Source organism: Halichoerus grypus, chromosome 6, assembly GCF_964656455.1.
Source record: "Halichoerus grypus chromosome 6, mHalGry1.hap1.1, whole genome shotgun sequence".
In the NCBI taxonomy this organism is placed as follows: Eukaryota; Metazoa; Chordata; class Mammalia; order Carnivora; family Phocidae; genus Halichoerus; species Halichoerus grypus.
Genome location: NC_135717.1, coordinates 61,944,937 through 61,964,954, shown reverse-complemented (window position 1 = coordinate 61,964,954; position 20,018 = coordinate 61,944,937). Strand labels below are relative to the sequence as shown.

At 35.4% G+C, this 20,018-nt stretch overlaps 1 pseudogene across 1 annotated transcript in view; it reads right to left on the bottom strand.

Annotated features, from left to right (window-relative positions):
• LOC118533186 (ankyrin repeat domain-containing protein 26-like) overlaps positions 1-20,018 on the bottom strand; it is an 84,743-nt pseudogene that overhangs the window by 26,010 nt on the left and 38,715 nt on the right. The window contains exons 16-20 of the transcript XR_013449015.1: positions 17,874-17,942; positions 15,279-15,436; positions 6,660-6,830; positions 4,320-4,353; positions 3,834-3,972 (exon numbers count right to left, since the gene is read on the bottom strand). The product of XR_013449015.1 is annotated as an ankyrin repeat domain-containing protein 26-like (transcript). The remainder of the gene's footprint in view (positions 1-3,833; positions 3,973-4,319; positions 4,354-6,659; positions 6,831-15,278; positions 15,437-17,873; positions 17,943-20,018) is intronic.

Genomic DNA, 20,018 nt, shown 5'->3' with positions numbered 1-20,018 from the left:
AATAGAAGTCAAACAATACGATGACAGATTCAAATCAACTACATCAATAATCCCATTAAATGAAAATGGTCTAAAAGCCTCAATTAAAAGGCAGACTGTCGAAATGGATGAAAAAGGAAGACCCAACTATATGCCACCTATTAAAAAAATACCCTTTAAGTGTAAAGACACAAATTTTTTAAAAGGCCAGAAATATGAGAGACCACACTAACAACTTGACAAAAGAATGCTGAGCCTGAGTGGCTATATTAATACCAGACAAAATAGATTTCAAAGCAAAAAACTTTAGCAGCAATAAATAAGGTCATTTTATAATGATAGAAGGGTCAATTAAAAGAAGCATAACAAACCTAAATGTTTATGCATCTATTAATAGGTTCAAGATACATAAAGCAAAAATCGATAGAATTACAGAGAAACAGGCAAATTCACAATTATAGTCTGAGATTTCAATAGGGAGAAAATCAGCAAGGATATAGTAGACTGGAACACCACCATTCTTCTCCAGTATCCATGGAACACTTACCAAAAGAGACTATATTTTGGGTCATAAAATAAATTGTAATAAAAGGAGTAAGTCAAAAGGACTGAAGTCATAAAAGTGTGCTCTGTGACCACAAACTAATTAACACACATCTGAATAACCCCTAGGTCAGGGCACCTGGGTAGCTCAATTGATGAAGCATCTGCCTTCAGCTCAGGTCATGATCTCAGGGTCCTGGGATCAAGCCCCACATTTGGCTCCCTGCTCAGAGGGAAGGCTGCTTCCCCTCCAGCTCATGCTCTCTCTCTCTCTCTCTCTCTCTCTCAAATAAATAAAATCTTTAAATAACCCCTGGGTCAAAGAAGTACTGAAAAAAGAAATTAGTATTCTGGACTGAATACACATAACATGTTAGAATTTCTGAAATCCTGCTATAGTGGCACTCATATGAACATTTACAGCACTGAATGTATATATTAACAAAGAAGAAAAGTCTCAAATTGATGACCTTTGGCTCCACCTTAAGAAATTAGTAAAACAGTAGTTAAAGTTTGATAACCTTTGCTTATGTAGAAAATCTGACAGAATTTTTTAAAAAGCTACTAGAACTAATAAATGAACTCATCAAGTTTGGAGGACACAGAATCATTATACAAAAATCAACTGTATTTCTACATATTAGCAACAAAAAATTAAAATTAAGAATTAAAAATTAATTTTAATTAATTAAAAAATTGAAACTGCATTGAAAAATAAAAAATAACCACAGGTAATATCATAAAAGATAAAAATACCTATACACTAAAAACTACAAAGTATTAGCAAGAAAATTAAAGAAGACTTATATAAATGGAGAGAGATACTCTGTTCGGGGTTGAAAAATTCAATATTGTTAAAATTAATCTGTAGATTCAACATAATCCAAACCTGATCTCCAGAAGACCACCAGAGTTGTTGTTTTTTTTTTTTTTTTTTAGAAAATGACAAGCTGACTCTAAAATTCATGTGGAAACCATAAATAAATAAAATAAATACAATTCATGTTCTGGAAACACAAAGGATCTAGAATAGAATAGCAAAAGAACCCTGAAAAAGAACAAAACTGGAGGACTAACACTAACTACCTGATTTCAAAAATTATCATAAACTGGTAGTAATTAAAACAGCATGATATTGACATATAGAAGGCCAAAGAGATCAATGGGACAGAATAGAGTCCATAAATAAACCCACACACATATGGTCAACTGATCCTGACAAAGACACAATGGCATGAAGTGGAGAAAATATAGCCTTTTCAACAAATGGTGCTGGAACAACTGGATATCCATATGCAAAAAGAATGAACCTGGATCCATACTATGCATCATAAGTAAAAAAAAAAAAAAGAATACAAAATGGGGGCGCCTGGGTGTCTCAGCTGGTTGAGTGTCTGCCTTGGCTCCGGTCATGATCCCAGGGTCCTGGGATCGAGCCCCATGTCCAGCTCTCTGCTCAGCGGGGAGCCTGCTTCTCCCTCTCCCTCAGCCTGCCATTCCCCCTGCTCATGCTCTCTCTTTCTCTGTCAAATAAATAAATAAAATCTTAAAAAAAAAAAAAAGAATACAAATGGATGACATGGATCACATGGATCACAGATCTAAACGTAAGACCTAAAACTATAAAACTTCGATTTTAAACTATGAAACTTCTAAAAGAAAGCATGAGAGAAAACCTCTGACTTTGTGCTAGGCAAAGATTTCTTAGATAGGAACACCGAAAGCAAAAATCCATAGAAGAACAAATGGATAAACTGGATTTCATCAAAAAGAAAAACTGCTCTTCAAAAGACACTGTTGAGAGAATGAAAAGTCACAGATTGGGAGAAAATCTTTACAAAAAAGTATAGGTGAGGGGCGCCTGGGTGGCTCAGTCGTTAAGCGTCTGCCTTCGGCTCAGGTCATTATCCTGGGGTCCTGGGATCGAGCCCCATATCGGGCTTCCTGCTCAGCGGAGAGTCTGCTTCTCCCTCTCCCACTCCCCCTGCTTGTGTTCCCTCTCAAGCTGTCTCTCTCTCTGTCAAATTAATAAATAAAATCTTAAAAAATATATATAGGTGATAAAGGAACTATATCTAGAATATACAAGAATTCTCAAAACTCAACAAATAAGAAAACAACCTAATTTTTAAAATGACAAAGGATTTGGATAGTTCAAAGCAGATATACAGATGGCAAATAAGCACATGAAAAGATGCTCAACATTATCAGTTATTAGGGAAATGTATATTAAAACCATAATGATATATATATTACATACCCATCAGAATGGCTAAGATTTAAAAACTGACAATACTAAGTGTTCATGAATATACAGGGAGAAATCAGAACTCATACACTGCTGGTGGGAATGGAAAATGGTACAACTACTTTAGAAAACAATTTGGCAGTTTCGTGACAAGGGATATAAAGAGACATGAGACTTACGGGTGATAGATATGTTAACTGCCTGAATTACGGTTATGGTTTCATATGCATATACATATGTCAAAACTATCAAATTATACACTTCATATATGTGCAGTTTACCTAACTAAAGCTGTTGGGGGAAAAAATGCTCTATTATAGGAAAAAACATCTAAAACAGTGGCTGAGACACAGATGGAAAGAAGCATATGAAACATGGGCGCCTGGGTGGCTCAGTCATTAAGCGTCTGCCTTCGGCTCAGGTCATGATCCCAGAGTCCTGGGATCGAGCCCCACATCCGGCTCCCTGCTCCGCGGGGACCCTGCTTCTCCCTCTCTCACTCCCCCTGCTTGTGTTCCCTCTCTCGCTGTGTCTCTCTCTGTCAAATAAATAAAATCTTTAAAATAAAAAATTAAAAAAAAAGAGGGATATGAAACAATACAAGATGAAGCTAGAGTACTGTGGTCTTTCAACCTTAGAGCAATGAGAAGTAATAGCTAAGCTTTAAGCAAGGGGGTAACGTGATGAAACATGAATTTTTAAAAATTATGATAACTATGGTTGCAGTGTAGACCAAGATTCTGGGAGGTGGAATGACAGGGAAAACAGTCCTGAGGTTATTTCAGTATTCTAGGAGAAAAATAATGGTAACCTGACCTTGGGTGAAGGCACAGAAGAGAAGCGGAGTTAACAACACATCAGGTGTGCCATTCCCATGACAAAACATAGAGTGGAAATTATAGCCCTTTGGCTGAGAGTATTCAACAGTTCTCTATTTTCATATAAAAGATATTTCTGAGATGAGTAGCTCATGAGTGTTGTGTGGTACAGCACTATACAAGATGTGCACATATCAGTACAGTAATATACATACAAAGGCTTTCTATTTATACAACGGTCCTACCTTTACAATCCTTGCCAACTTGTACAATTAGCGACTTGCAACTCATATAATTAGAGCAAGGCAACTTGGAATCCTCTGAGGCTGTTCCAGATGACTCAGTTAAGTCAAGGTCATCCCTAAAGTTAATTTGCTTTTTGACCTACAAATAAAAAATACTATTTCAAAATGTCCCCCAAATATTCATAAAATACACTAAGTGTAGAGAGATGATAAATACCCATCCTTTTATAAGAGCAAAAACATAGGTACTTTTTAAAAGAACTGATTTTTATCAAAACGACCTTTATCAATAATTAGTACTTCTGAATAACTTTTTCACAATAAATGTCTATACAACAAAGGAAGATTTTCTATTTTTTCACCATACCCTTCCTAAAGTAATTTTTTACCATGGAATAATATTTCTAATAAATATTATTTATCAAAGTAATATAATAAAGTGAAAATTAAAAAATAAATGAAATAGAAGTATACATATTTTTTTACCTCTTTCTTTTCATGAGACGTTTTCTTTGCAGGTCTAAAAAAAAAAAGACAATTCTTTTCAGGCAAGTATTAAATACTTAAAATACAAAGAATATCTAAATCATATCTAAACAATATTATTAATAATATTAACTAAGCATTAAATTTAGATCAAATGGACAAAAAGCAAAGGAAAAGCATAATGTTACTTCCATTATTTGATACGAAGAAATATACCACATTTTTTGTTGTCATTTTCAATAAAAACAAGCTTTTATTGGCTCTAAAAACTATTGGGAAAGTGCAAGTTAAGTTCTTATTTGAAAGAAACCCTTTTTTAATAATCATGATACTAGTGTTTTGAGGATTTACTGTACAACTACTATGCATTATTATGAACACCTTACACATCTTGAAAGTATTTTAAGCCTCACAACAATCTTATAAACATAGGTAATTATATTAGGTATTTTACACAGGAAGAAAATGAGGCACAGAAATAAGTCACTTCCCCAAGCCCATACAGCTGGTCAGGGGTAGACCCAGAATTCAAATCTAGGATATGTGCCTTCAAAACATGTGTTTTACAATATGTGGTGAAAGTAATATTTAAGTGTTTCCAAGTAATATGACAGCAAATGAATCTACTATTATTCCATTTCTAGCTATAATTATAAATAATAATTTATGAATCTTACACATTTTTTTAAAATAAAAAGACTTCATACCTAGGCAATATTGAAAATCTACTTTCAATAAACTAAAGATCTGCTTCTTCTGAAGAAGTTCATGAATGGCATTCATCTATTTATTCAACTGTTTATTCACAAATACATACTTACTGAGCACACAATCTGTGTCAATGACACTGTCGGTACAGGAACCATGGCTTTTGTAATGAGAACTTTATAATCTAAAAGTAATAATCTATGATAGATTAATAGTTTATTTTTCAATTATAAATAAAGTCTTTCCCCTTTCCCCAGAATCTAAACAAATATTAACTTAATGCAACCAGATACTTCAAAGTCCCTAACAAAACCATAGCTATTCATGATACTGTCAAAGGCACTGAATATCTAAAATCATCAAGGAATGATTAGTTCTACTCAGAATGGCCTAAGGGTTTGTATATTTACTATTATTTATATACTTTTAAGTCTATGAATGATAGTATCTGCACATTCAATTATATGACAATACTCCACTGGGGAACCAATTCTGAATCAACAACTTCTTGCCACAGGCACCTGGGTGGCTCAGTCGTTAAGCATCTGCCTTCGGCTCAGGTCATGGTCCCAGGGTCCCGGGATCGAGCCCCACATCGGGCTCCCTGTTCAGCGGGAGTCTGCTTTTCCCTCTCCCACTACCCCTGCTTGTGTTTCCTCTCTCGCCATGTCTTTGTCTGTCAAATAAATAAAATCCAAAAAAAACCCCAAAACACCAAACAACAACCTCTTGCCACAAAACTACATGAATAGGAATACTAAGGACAATTACTGTAATCTTTAAAAGATAATGTAATACAGGGGCGCCTGGGTGGCTCAGTCATTAAGCATCTGCCTTCGGCTCAGGTCATGGTCCCGGGGTCCTGGGATCGAGTCCCACATCAGGCTCCCTGCTCGGCGGAGAGCCTGCTTCTCCCTCTCCCTCTGCCTGCCACTCCCCCTGCTTGTGCATTCTCTCTCTCTGTGTCAAGCAAATAAAAAAATCTTAAAATAGGGGCGCCTGGGTGGCTTAGTCGTTAGGCGTCTGCCTTTGGCTCAGGCCATGATCCCGGGATCCTGGGATCGAGTCCCACATCGGGCTCCCTGCTGGGCAGGGAGCCTGCTTCTCCCTCTCCCTCTGCCTCTGCCTGCCACTCCCCTGCTTGTACTCTCTCTCTGTCAAATAAAAAATAAAAAATCTTAAAAAAAAAAAAGATAATGTAATACAATCAATAAGCTTTCTAATATTTGGAAATGCAAACAAAATTAAATAACCATGTCTATCTCTATTGGATCATTTCCAGCAGCATACAAATGTACTCTAAAAGCTCCCATCTTAAAATTAAAAAAGAAAGAAAATTCCCTTGAATTCCACATTCTTTTTCAGTTATCATCCATTTCTCTATTACCTTTCCCCGTAAAAATTCTCTAAGGAGTTGTATACTTATTCATTACAGTCCAGCTTCCATGGTGACTATTGAAACTGCTCCTTGTCAAAGTCACTTGTCCTCATCTTAACCTTTCAAGCAGTGTATCTGATATACTTGAGTATTTCTTGCCTTAGCCTGTACCTACACGACAGCGTTTTATTTCCCTAAAAAGTAATCACTGCTAAACTTCCTTCAGAGGGAAATAAAGAATTTATAGATTTTACCTTACTTCATCCTGATCCATTTCACTTGAAGTGCTGTCATCATTCACTTGTAGTGGACGAGAAGGTAGGGAATCAGGCTTCTCAAGCCCTGGTGTCATCACAGATACTTTTGATGTCCGTTTTTCATTTTCATCTTTCCTTACTTCCTTCATATGCAAACCAGGATCACTACTTTAAAAAAATCCAGTTAAAATACTCATTAAAAAGCCAATGTTTTCTAATAATTTTACTGGTAAAGAATAAAAACAATTTTTTTGTAAAATTCTGTTACCCATCTCAATGAACATTTATTAATTCACAGAACAGTTATGAAATCCAACCATATACAAGGAAATACACATCCCTTGCTTCAAAGACAGATAAATATACAATTACAATACAATGTCATTTGTGGGGACAAAACTGCTATGGATCTCTTTGTAGGAGCTGTGGAATCAAGGACCATGCACCAAGGGACCTAGGAAAAGTCTTGCCTACCCATGCATCGGGTAACGGGCACACTCACTACATGTCCAGCTGTGGACCCAGCAATAGCCCATAAACTGGTTCCAGCCCCTTCCTCTCAGCCACATCTGGGAGCCCCTGGAAAACACTGTCTTAGATAATCACCCATAGATGAGAGAGACTTTTTGGAAAACCAGATTTCCTGCAGAAAAGTTCCAGCACACCACCAGAGCAAAAAAAATTCAGGTTTGGACACATTGGAAAGGTAGTCATTAAAGGCTACTTCAAAAGCAAAGACAGCAATGCAAAACTTCAAAGAATATAAAAAGTCAAGGATATATGACACCAAATCTTCCAGTAATTGATCTCAAACACATGGAGATCTGTAATTTATCCAAAAAAGAATTCAAAATAGCAGTTTTAAGGAAACTTAATGAGCTACAAGAAAACACAAAAAGCCAATTCAGGGGTGCCTGGGCGGCTCAGTCAGTTAAGCGTCTGACTCTTGATTTTGTCTCAGGTCATGATCTCAGGGTCATGAGATCCAGCTATGCATCGTGCTTACGCTCAGTGCAGAGTCTGCTTGTCCCTCTCCCTCTGCTATTCCCCCCACTCACACACACACTCTCTCTAAAATAAATAAATAAAATCTTTAAAAAAAAAGCCAATTCAATAAAATGAGAAAAACACTATATGAATAAAATGAGAAGTTTAATAAAGCGTTGGAAGGGCACCTGGGTGGCTCAGTCAGTTAAGTGTCTGACTCATGATTTCGGCTCAGGTCATGTTCTCAGGGTCATGGAATCGAGCCCCGGGTCTGCTTGAGATTCTCTCACCCTCTCTCTGTCCCTCCCCTGACTTGCTCTCTTTCTCTCTCTCTCTCAAATAAATAAATAAAATCTTTTTTTAAAAAAAGAGCTGGAAATAGTAAAAAAGAATTAAACAAAAATTCTGGAGCTGAATAATAGAGTGAATGAAATGCAAAAAAGCAATAGAAATCACTGACAGGAAAATGGATCCAAAAAAAAATCTGTGAATTTAAAATTTTCAAATTTTAAAACTTTCAAATTATCCAATCAAGGAGGTGAAAGATATGTACACTAAAAACTACAAGACTTTGATAAAAGAAAGAGCAGAGACACAAATAGGAAGATATCTCATTGTTTATGGATTGGAAAAATTAATATTACATATCCACATTATTCAAAGCCATCTACAGATTCAATACAATCTCTGTCAAAATTCCAGTGACATTTCTCACAGAAATAGGAAAAGCAATCCTTAAATTTGTATGGAACAAAAAAGACCCCAAACCGCCAAAGCAGTCCTGAGAAAGAACAACAAAGGTGGAAGCATCACACTTCCTGTTTTCAAACTGTTACAAAGCTATAGTCACCAAAACAGTATATGGAACTTGCATCAAAACAAACACAAAGACCAATGAAACAGAATCAAGAACCCAAAAATAAACCCATGCATAGAGTCAAGAACACTTAAAGAAGAAAAGATAATCTCTTCAATAAATGATGCTGAGAAAACTGGATATTCACATGCAAAAGAATGAAACTGGACCCCTAACTTACATCACTCACAAAAATTAACCCAAACTGGATTAAAGACTTAAATGGACAACCTTAAGCCATAAAACTCCTACAAGAAAACGGAAAACACTCCCTGACATTGATCTTGGCAATGCTTTTGGATATGACATCCAAAGTACAAGCAACAAAAGCAAAAAGAATGGAACAACGTTTCTCCACAGCAAAAGAAACAAGCAACACTCTAGTTCCATTTACGTCAAGTATAGGGGAAGGAAGGGAAAAATAAGATAAAAACAGAGCGGGAGGCAAACCGTAAGAGAGTCTTAACTATAGGAAACAAACTGAGGGCTGCTGGAGGGGAGGTGGGTGGGAAGATGCTGTAACTGGGCGATGGGCATCAGGAAGGGCACTTGTGATGAGCATTGGGTATTACATGCAAGTGATGAATCACTAAAGTCCAGCCCTGAAACTAATAAAACAATATAGGTTAACTAACTTGAATTTAAATAAAATCTAAAAAACAAAAAAGAAACAAGTAACATAATGAAAAGGCAACCTACAGAATGGAAGAAAATATCTGCAAACCACATATCTGAAAAAAGGTTAATATCTAAAATATGTAAGGAATTCATACAATTCAACAGCAAAAAACAAATAATTCAAATAAGAACTCAGCAAAGCACCTTTATAGACAGCTTTCCTCAGAAGATACTCAAATGGCCAACGGTACCAAAAAAGGGGCTCAACATCACTATTCATCAGGGAAACGCATATCAAAACCACAATGATGTATCTATCACCTCACACCCGTTAAATGGCTTTCATCAAAAAGACAAGAGATACCACTGGCAAAGATGTACAGAAAAGGGAATCTTTGCACACTGTTATGGGACTGTAAATTGGTACAGCCACTACGCAAAACACTGTGGAGGTTCCTCAAAAAACTAAAAATAGAACTATCATATGATGCAGTAATCCCATTTCTGGGAACATTTCTGATGGAAATGAAATCATCTCGAAGAGGTATCTGCACCCCTGTTTACTGCAGCATTATTTACAATAGCCAAGACAGGGAAGCAACCTGAGTGTCCATCAATGGATCCATGGGTTTAAAAAATGTGGTATATATTTACAACGGAATATTTTAGCCACAAAAAAGAGGGAAACCTTGCCATTTGCAACAACATAAATGAACCTTGAGGGAATTATGCTAAATGAAATAAGTCACACTAAAAGACAAATACTGTATGATCTGACTTACATGTAGAAACTTAAAAAATAAAACAAATTTACACCCTGGTGCTTGCCAGGGGTAGGAGGCTGTGGGAAATGGGCAGATATTGGCCAAAGGATACAAACTTCCTGTTACAAGAGTAGTAAGTTCTGAGGGTCTAATGTACAGAATGGTGATTACAGTTAACAATACTGTATTATATATTTGAAAGTCGCTAAGAGAGTTGCTAAAAAAGAAATGATAATTATGTGAGATGATGGAGTTATTAACACTATTACCATTTTACAATATAAAAGTGTATTAAATTAATATAGGTATACCTTAGACTTACACAGTTATCTGTCAATTATACCTCAATAAATCTGGAGAAAATTCAAAAATACTCATATGTCATTATATATATCACTCAAAAATAGCAATAACCTGGTTAATTTTGTTTGAAAATATAATGATTTGGGGCTGCCTGGGTGGCTCAGTCGGTTAAGTGTCTGCGTTCGGCTCAGGTCATAATCTCCAGGTCCTGGGATCTAGCCCTGCATCAGGCTCCCCACTGAGCTTCTACCTCTCCCTCTGCCCCTCCCTCCTGCTTGTGCGCTCACTCTCGCTCTCTTTCTCTCTCTCTGTCTTACAAATAAATAAAAAAAATTTTTTAATTGTTTTAAAGAAAATGATTTGGTAACTTTTGTATACTTTTAGCCTAGTATTTAATCCTAATATAAAAAGCTAGATTTACCAACAGAAAATTATAATTACTTTTTCATGGACTAAATGTATGCAAGAGAATATGAGCAGCCTATAGCTACATAAATTTACAAAAAGACTGAAATTTCCCACAGGAGATTATTAATTTAGGAATTGAACATGAGCCCCTAAGAGCACTGAAAACAAAAACAGAGCTAGCAATTATTGTCTTAAAACTGTTACACAGATAACTCTTCTAGTTAAAATTTAACATCCAAAAAAGAAGGATCTTCCTGAAGGCAATTATTAAAGAATTCTTCTTAACCCAAATCTCAAAAATAAATCTATAATTACAGAATATGAAATGCTTTCATTTTGAACACAATTGATAGAAGCAACTTTTAAATAGAAAACATCTAGTTAAAGTCACCTCAAACTTGGGGGGGGAACCCAAATAGGAAGCCATGGGAACAAGAAGCCACCACAACCAGTTTTAAATGTGTGTGACTGATCAATGCCCACTGGCCTCACTCACCCACCAAGCAGTGTCAGCTCCTCCCTTCTAAAAGAAAGCCAATAGGAGACAAAACCATTCCATACACATTCCTTGTGTGCCAACCAATCAACAACAGTCTCACCCAAATTACCATGGTGTTTCAGATGATGACAAAGCACTTAATTCTCTGAAAGTCTCCCAAACCTTCAACTCTACTCTTCCCAAAACCCTGTATAAGAATAGCAGACTGCTCTGTCAGAAAAGACTGTAAGTGACCAGCATAGGTCTATCTTACTAGTAGGCAATAAATTCCAACTTCATCTTTTTATTTCAGATATTGAGGGCTCATAATCCTTTGGCAACAATTTTTAAAGTCCTATAATTTACCACCATATTTCATTTTCCTTAATAAAATATAAATGAAGTTTGCTATTCCTCTGATCCATTTTACCATAATTAAATCTAACATAAATACCAGTAAAAGAATAAATAGCAAGTAACCACAATATTGGGCCCCCCAAAATAAAAAAAAAATGCATACAACTGACAGATTAAATTGTCAGAATGGACCCATATCAAACTTTCTTTTTGTTTAAGTGAGAGTTAGTATGATGTCAAAAAACAATACATGCAGGTTAAACTCCATTCACTCAATAAACATTTGGTGAATAGAACTATATATGCTAGAACGTTTTCTAGGCACTGAGGACATGGCGATGAACAGATAAAAATCCTATTCATGAGTGAAGTAAACACAATAACAATAAACTACACAGGCAAGATAGTACTAGAGGAGAAAAACTAAAGCAGAGAAATCAAATTTTGATGTGCTGTAGGGAAAGAGGTAATCGGGATAACCAAGAAAGACCCTGCTAAGAAAGTAACTTTTAAGCAAAAAATTGAAGGGGGAAAAAAAAAAAGGAAGGAGCAAGGAGCAAGCAAGCCATGAGGGTATTGGAGGGAAAAGCACTCCAGTTAGAGTCAACATCAAGTACAGAGGGATGCTTGAAGTGTTTATAGTGAGGGGAAAAAAGTGAGAAATTCAGTGTGGCTGGACAGCGTGAAAGGGACAGAAAATAGGAGTGAGGCAGTAAGGGACAGGGAGAGACCAAGATGAACAGATCATACAAGGCCTTGTAGGTGTTAGGAAGAACTTTGGCATGTACTCTGAGTGAAATAGGAGGCAATTAGGTTTTGAGCAGAGGAAGACATAATCTGACTTACGTTTTAATAGATGCACTGTGTTTAGAATTATTGGAAACAGAGAAAAGACAAAAGAACAAACAAGAAGACCAAGTAGTTAATTATTACACTTATACACACAACAGATGATAGTGGCTTGGTCATGGAAGATGTGTTTGGCTTCTGGATATATTTTTGAAGGAAGACCTGACAAGATCTGCTGACAGATTAGATGTGACATGTATGAAAAAGAAAAAGACATGAGTCAAAGATGATACCAAGTTTTCTGGCAGAGCAACTGGAAGAACTGTCATTAACTCAATTAGGAAAGACAAGAAGGGCAGGTATAAGAAAGAATATCAGTAGTTCGATTTTGGACATGTTAAGTTCGTAATACCCAATAGCTATCCCAAAGAGCTATCAAATAGGCAGTTTGATATGTAGGTCTGGAATTATGCAGAGAGATTTGGGCTGGAGATATAAACCTGAAGATCATTAGAATATACAAGATAGTAAAAGTCAAGAGAAAGAAAATCAAGGACTGATTCCTGGAAGATGTCAATGTGTAAGTAAGAGGTGGGGGATGAGGAGAAAGAAGCAAATCAGGCTGAGATGTACAGACTAGAAAGGCAGGGGGAAAACCAGGTGAGTGAGTGATATCCTGAAAGCTAAATGAAGACAGAATTTTGGAGAAGAGAGTTCTCCATTGGGTCAAATATTGCTGATAGGTCAAATAAAATGAGATCTAAGAAATTATGTCTAGATTTATTAAAGTGAAAATCAGTGGTAACCTTTGAAAAATCAATTCTGGAGTAGTGGGAGTGAAAATTACCAGAGAGAATTCAAGAATGAATAGGAGGTAAATCAGGATCAGTGAGTGTACATGGTTCTTTTAAGGATTTCAGAGCTAAGAGGAATGATCATAGATGATTTAATTTTCTTGTTTAGTTCAATCCTTACACAATGATGATGTAGTATTTCTGTAATATATTTTGTAATATAATTTTTAAAATTACATACATGTAGCACTAAATGTTTTTTTAAAAAAATGGCACACCAAGGGGGCACCTAGGTGGCTCAGTTGGTTAAACCTCTTGATTTTGGCTCAGGTCATGATCTCAGGGTTGTGGGATCGAGCCCCGCATGGGGCTCTGCTCTCAGTGCCAAGTCCGCTTGTCCCTCTCCCCCACCACGCACTCTCTCTCTCTAATATCAATAAAATCTTAAAAAAAAAAAAAAGGCAGACCAAGGCATTAAATAATTCACAAAACTATAAAGCCAAAAGACTCCTTAAAAATTTTCTAGATATATAATATATATATAATATTATATAACGTGATTATCACTTTTTCTCATGCTTAGAAAGACCATAGAAAAACTATTAAGTTTCAACAGCAATATTTCATGCTTGATAAAAATCATCTAACTCCAGGATATATCCAAAATAATTAGTCATATTAAAATTCTATAAGAGGGGTGCCTGGGTAGCTCAGTTGTTAAGCATCTGCCTTCAGCTCAGGTCATGGTCTCAGGGTTCTGGGATCGAGCCCCACATTGGGCTCCCTGCTCGGTGGGAAGCCTGCTTCTCCCTCTCCCACTCCCCCTGCTTGTGTTCCCTCTCTCGCTGTCTCTCTCTCTGTCAAATAAATAAATAAAATCTTTAAAAAAAATTAAATTTAATTTAAAAAATTAAAAAAATAAAATTCTATAAGAGAAGTATAAGGGGTTTGGAATGCAGAAAATATTCCTATTTTGTAAAATGAATTTTCGTAAATTATATAATATGAAGTCACTGTTGAAAAATTTGGTGTGGTGCATATAGAAATATATTCTCTTTAAAAAGGAAGGTTAATAGCATGCATGCAAGGTACCTTCAAAAGAAGATTCAGTGCATTAGGAACATCTTGGTTTATAGCACAAGGATCACCAAATCAAATGTTTATATAGAATATGGGACAAGCTGACATACGAAATCTCTTAGTAATATTCAGATCAATTTGAGAGTCCAACATTTGAACACTCAAGCTCAACGGAACCAAAACCAAAAACCTAATAGCTAGCAATTTTGTTGGTAATAAGATAGAGTGCCAGTTCCTTTTGCAACTCAGCAGATATTAAAAGCATTCTAAAATTTCCGTAAGACATGACATCAAACCGAACACTTTAAATATACTTTGTTAAACAATCAGTACATGTAGACCTAAACTCATTTTTTCAAATGGTCGCATGTTACATTGTCTTATAGGGGTGACAACTTACTTCCTTATTGACGGCTATTTAGACTATCTCCAACTTTTTGATATGACAATGCTATAATAAATATCCTTAACATATCTGTCATATTTTATATATACAATAATGTACAATAAATGTCCTTAGAATGTGTTCGTGTGTGTGTGTGTGTGTGTGTGGTGTGTGTGTGTGTGTGTGTTTACGCAAGTCATGTTTTCCTATAGGATCTAGTCCTGGCAATGAAGCATTGGAATAAAGGGACAGCATATGGGGTGCCTGGGTGGGTCAGTCATTAAGAGTCTGCCTTCGGCTCAGGTTATGATCCCTGGGTGCCGGGATCGAGCCCCGCATTGGGCTCCCTGCTCCGCAGGAAGCCTGCTTCTCCCTCTCCCACTCCCCCTGCTTGTGTTCCCTCTCTCGCTGTGTCTCTCTCTGTCAAGTAAAGAAATAAAATCTTTTAAAAAAATTAAAAAATTAATTTAAAAAAGGGACAGCATATTTAAAATTTTTGAAACACACTGCTAAATCACCCTTCAGAAAGGATTTACCACTTTCATCTAACAACAGTGTATAGGAATGCCTTTTTCCTCACATTTGCTAACTTTGGTTATTATTTTTTTAATAAAATATTTATCACTATGACTGCAAAAAATGGTATCTCGTTATTTGCATTTTTCTGATTAGCACCCAGGATGGACTAGCCTTACTAAAAATATAAAATTTGTTAATCATGAATGTTAGCTCCAACTAGAATTTGTTTTATAGGAAAATAATAATTACCTACTATTGAAATATTGCCATAGGCTTACCCATCAGAATCTTCCTTTTTCCCAACAGGAAAGAGGTGGTTTTCAGTTTTCCCACTCTCTCTTTGTTGAGTTAGTCCAGCAGCAGCAGCAGCGACAGCATACACATTTTCTAATACTGCCGTCCCATTACTTTGGTGTCTCTTCTTTTCTTCATTAATCTGTAATGGAAATTCGATACTAAGGATAATTGTTACTACATTATTCATTAAAAAGAACTTTTTTTCATTAATTATAAATTTCTTAAAGGTTTTATTTATTTATTTATCAGAGAGAGAGCACAATTACATATTTAGACAACCCCATTCTATACACGAACTTTTTTCCTAAGTGGAAAATCAAAATGACTCAGATAATTGATAACGAGAAAAAAACAAAAGAGCAGCAGCAAAGTGAACCTCTACCTCTTTTTGAAGTTGAACTTTTTTTCCAAATCCAGGATGTCTATCTGTAACATGCCTATCTCGTTCTTAAACTTTTGAACATCTTGCTGTAATTCTTCTTTTAGACATACTTCTGATGTTCTGTAACTACATGGTGGAGAAGAACTCACATTTTCTAATTCGGGTTCCATACTTCTATAGTTATTAGTACTGTTATTAACTGCACAGAATGGCTTCTGGAACAAGACTTTTGTTTTCTTGTAAATGTTTGTAACAGCAGAACTTTTCTGCCTTTTTATTTGAGCCATTTGTCTCATCTCATTGGAGCGGGAAAACCTTTTGTCAAAATGGCTTTCTGAATCCCTAGACTAAGGTATACGTCCAATGTCTAATTTAGAATTAGTGCTATTTTGGTTCAAACTTTTTGCCATTTGCATGTCAAACTCTTGGTCTTCTTTCACTTCAAATGTAACGAGTGGGTTCCTTACTTTTTTATTTTCTGTATCACTTTTAAAACTCTTATTTTTGTTAAAAACATCCTCAGTGTCTGGTTATCATTTTCACAGTCTGATTTATTTTCACTTAAAGAAAAATCAGAAGATGCCTGGCAAGCATATTTGAGACTAGCCTTTTTTTGTTCAGGAAATGCCTGAAGTACTAGAGGGACAGGCACTGCAAATATATCCTCTTTCTGACAATCAAGTCTATCATTTGTCAAGTTAGAAGGTATTTCCATTAAGTTTGCTCCTTCTTTAAAGTTACCATGTAGTGACTCTTCCTTAGGATAAGGAGCAATTTTGTGTTTTTCACAAGTTTCACCAAACTTCCGCTTTAACTCACATCCTTGATGTGTTTTAAATTATTTTTCCACGCTAATTTGCCTTGTTTGATCGAGATTTCCTCACGTTTTTGCACAGAAGGATGTTCTGAATATACAGATATATTATCCTCTCTATCACATTTCTTATTCATTTCTGGTTCTCGAGAATTTTCTTGCAGATGCAAAAGTGGAACATTAATTTGCTGGGTTTGATTTTCAGATGTCTTTTCTGCCAGGATACATGTTTGTGAAATACCTTTATCCTTAAGTAATCAAGTATGGACAAAGAAAAATTAGAAAATAATTAAAATTTAACTGTTAAATTTCTTAATCTATGTTAAGCTGCTCCCAAGTCACTATACTGTAACAAAGAAGTGACAAATAACTCGCCCTGGCTTAAGACAGAAGAAAAACATAAATCCATAAACTTAACTTTGTCAGTTTTTTTGAAATAAACATTTCATTACATGTTACATCTACCAAAAAATGAATTAGATTATTTTTAATGTTACAAACTTAAAAGCATTTTATCTCACCATACCTTAAATAGTGAGCCCCTACAGTGCATTTGAGGATTTTCTTTAAAGATTAATAACTAGAGAATAGGCAAATTTTCAATTATTAGGAGCCAAAATCAGTTAACATCAATCAGAAAGAAAATTCCTAAATCTCAATTCAAATTATATACTATGATAGTGTTATACATCACTACAATTATCTGCTTATATACAGCTCTAAAATAATGTCCACTGAGAGTGGATAAGAAAAATGTTAATAATACTTACTGATTTCCTATGCTGAAATGAAATAACTGAAAAAGTTATTGTTTATTACCCAACTACAAAGGTCCCACCCTGGAAGGTGTGATTCTACAATAGGCAATTGTGCTGATTTTATGACCCCACTCTCTGAAGTCAACTACACAGAGATCGCAAGGCAAAATAAATCTTTAATCTTGGCATCAGTGACTGGCAATACAGAACTGCACATTTTGAACCACTGAGAAAAATTACTCCTTCTACATGAATCTAAGTCAGTAGTCATCATTATTATACTGCTCATAATTTCACCTGCTTAAACATATGATTCAATATTTGATGTTACCTTCTTTATCACATAAAAAGTTACAAAAATGGGAAGAAGCAAACAATATTCAGGAATTTTTTTTTATCTCAATTCCAAGGATGAAGTTTAGGTATAAGTTACTATAAATTCTAACAATATTTTAAGTTTTGTAACTTGTAAAATTTTATAAAAACTAAATATTAAATTATAATCTATTGACTTCAATATGTCCATTCAAATGATCATTTCATTTGAACTATGTTACATTATTAAAGCAGGAAAAACAATATAAAATCAGAAATTTAAATTTAAATTTAACTTTTTACATACCTGTAGGTGGTTATTTTCACTTTCAAGTCTTTTTTGCTCTTCCTCTGATGTCCTTTCTAAGTCATTCTGCTGGCAAATCTATATATTTAGTTAAAATGGACTACTTAGAATGGTTAGATAAAAGCTATAACCTTCTTAAAAATAGAAAATGACATTTTATCTATTGATAGTTTAAATTAAACTTAATCTTTAGCTGAATATTTACTTTAAGAAATACTTTTAATTATAGAAAACTTCAACAAAGCATTTGGGAAATACTAAATGTCACCAGGTTAAAGACATACAAACATCTCAAAGATTCATTCACAAGTTCATCCACCTAACATCAATGAACAAAACAATCAGAAACAAAATTTTATAATGCAGCAGAAACATATAAAATCACAACAGACTATTCTTTACCTTGTAACAGCACCTCTTAACACCCAAAGCTTCAACTACAACATTATTCATGGTTTCCAAAATTATTAGTATTTTTTATGCCTTTATTAGTGTACAACCTTCCTATGGGTGTATGCCCCTGATGAGTGTAAACATTCCTCAAATGTTTTCCTCTACTACTTGATAAATTTCTTCACATCTTTTAGGACACAGACTGCTATGTAAAGTCATCCTTGATTATGGCTATTCTTCCCCAGATAAATAGGGGTCTCTTTCTTCAGGGCTACCTTAGTACTTTACCGATTTTTCTAGTGTATCTTCACCACCTGAACTGTAAATTACTTCTTTATATATCTATTTCTTTTGCTCCTGGACTGTATGGGACAATCTCTCTCACTCTCTCTCCTTTTTTAGAGAGGGGGAGGAGCAGAGAGAGAGAGAGAGAGAGAGAGAGAATCTTGACCGGGCTCCAAGCCCAGCACTGAGCCCCAGACGGGCCTCGATCTCACAACTCTGAGGTCATGACCTGAGCCAAAATCAAGAGTTGGACACTCAACCGACTGAGCCACCCAGGTGCCCCTGTATGGAGCAATCTCTTAAGTCATCTCTGTGTAAACAGTCTTTATTTTACTCAGTAATTATTTACGGAGCTCCCAGTAAGTGCTAGGCACCCGGGTTTAAAGAAGCATGTAGATAAAAGGTGTCAGGAATGGTTTTTCTGGAGATAATGCCTGAACTGAAACTGAAAACAGTGAGGTCAGCCAGATTCAAAGGGGTTAGAGGGAGGAAAATGGGGAGAGTACGCAAGGCTGTAGTAAGACAAGGGAGAGAAGCACACAACAGGGTAAATATTTGTCTAAAAGGGAGAGAAGCACACAACAGGGTAAATATTTGTCTAAAATACAGGGATCTAAGAGGAAGTCAAGATTTTGAAAGCTTTATATGTAATTTTAAGATACCTGGACACAAATGTATTTTCAACAGTGGTTCATAGTCATATTTACATTTGAGACAGATCACTCTAAATGCTGTGGAGAGGGATGAATTTGAGGGGCACTGTAATAAAAGATGGGAGATGAATTAGAAGGCAGTAATGCAAAATAAAGATGAAGTACACCTGCACTGACAGAATGGTTCCAGGAATATTGAGGATATAAAATGATCAGGGCACAGTACAGAAGAAATCTGTATTAAATGATTAAACACACAATCTTGGGTCCCTAGAGAACTAACTTTGCTCATTACTTTATAAAAGGCATCAAGTGAGAAGAGAAACAATCTACATGAACGTTTTAAGTTGCTTGTATTTATAATTTTTGTTTCAGATCTTCCTTTGTTACAGGAGCCTGTAGGTATTTTAAAAGTCCTACTTCTTGGATCTACCAAGCTCATGAAGAAGTAACAGCAAACAAGTCACTTGTATAGGTAAATAACTTTGGATTTATTGCCTGTACGCATTACTCTAGGAGATAATTGAAAATCTTTTGAAAATACAGTGTTAATTCTACAAGGAAAGAAAGAACATAAAACTACAGGGGTGAAAAAAATATTGTACGATTTATTAGTACAGACCTGATCATATGACTGATAAAAGGCATGGAATGAACTGGTACATTAAGTAGAGCACACATTAGAGGTGGTTAATCAATAGACAGAGTATCTTAGTAGAATTAAAATTGACTTTCCATATATTATTTTTAAATAATATAGTGCTCCTTAAAACCAATATTCCATTTATTTATTAAAAATAATAAAGGGAGGTGC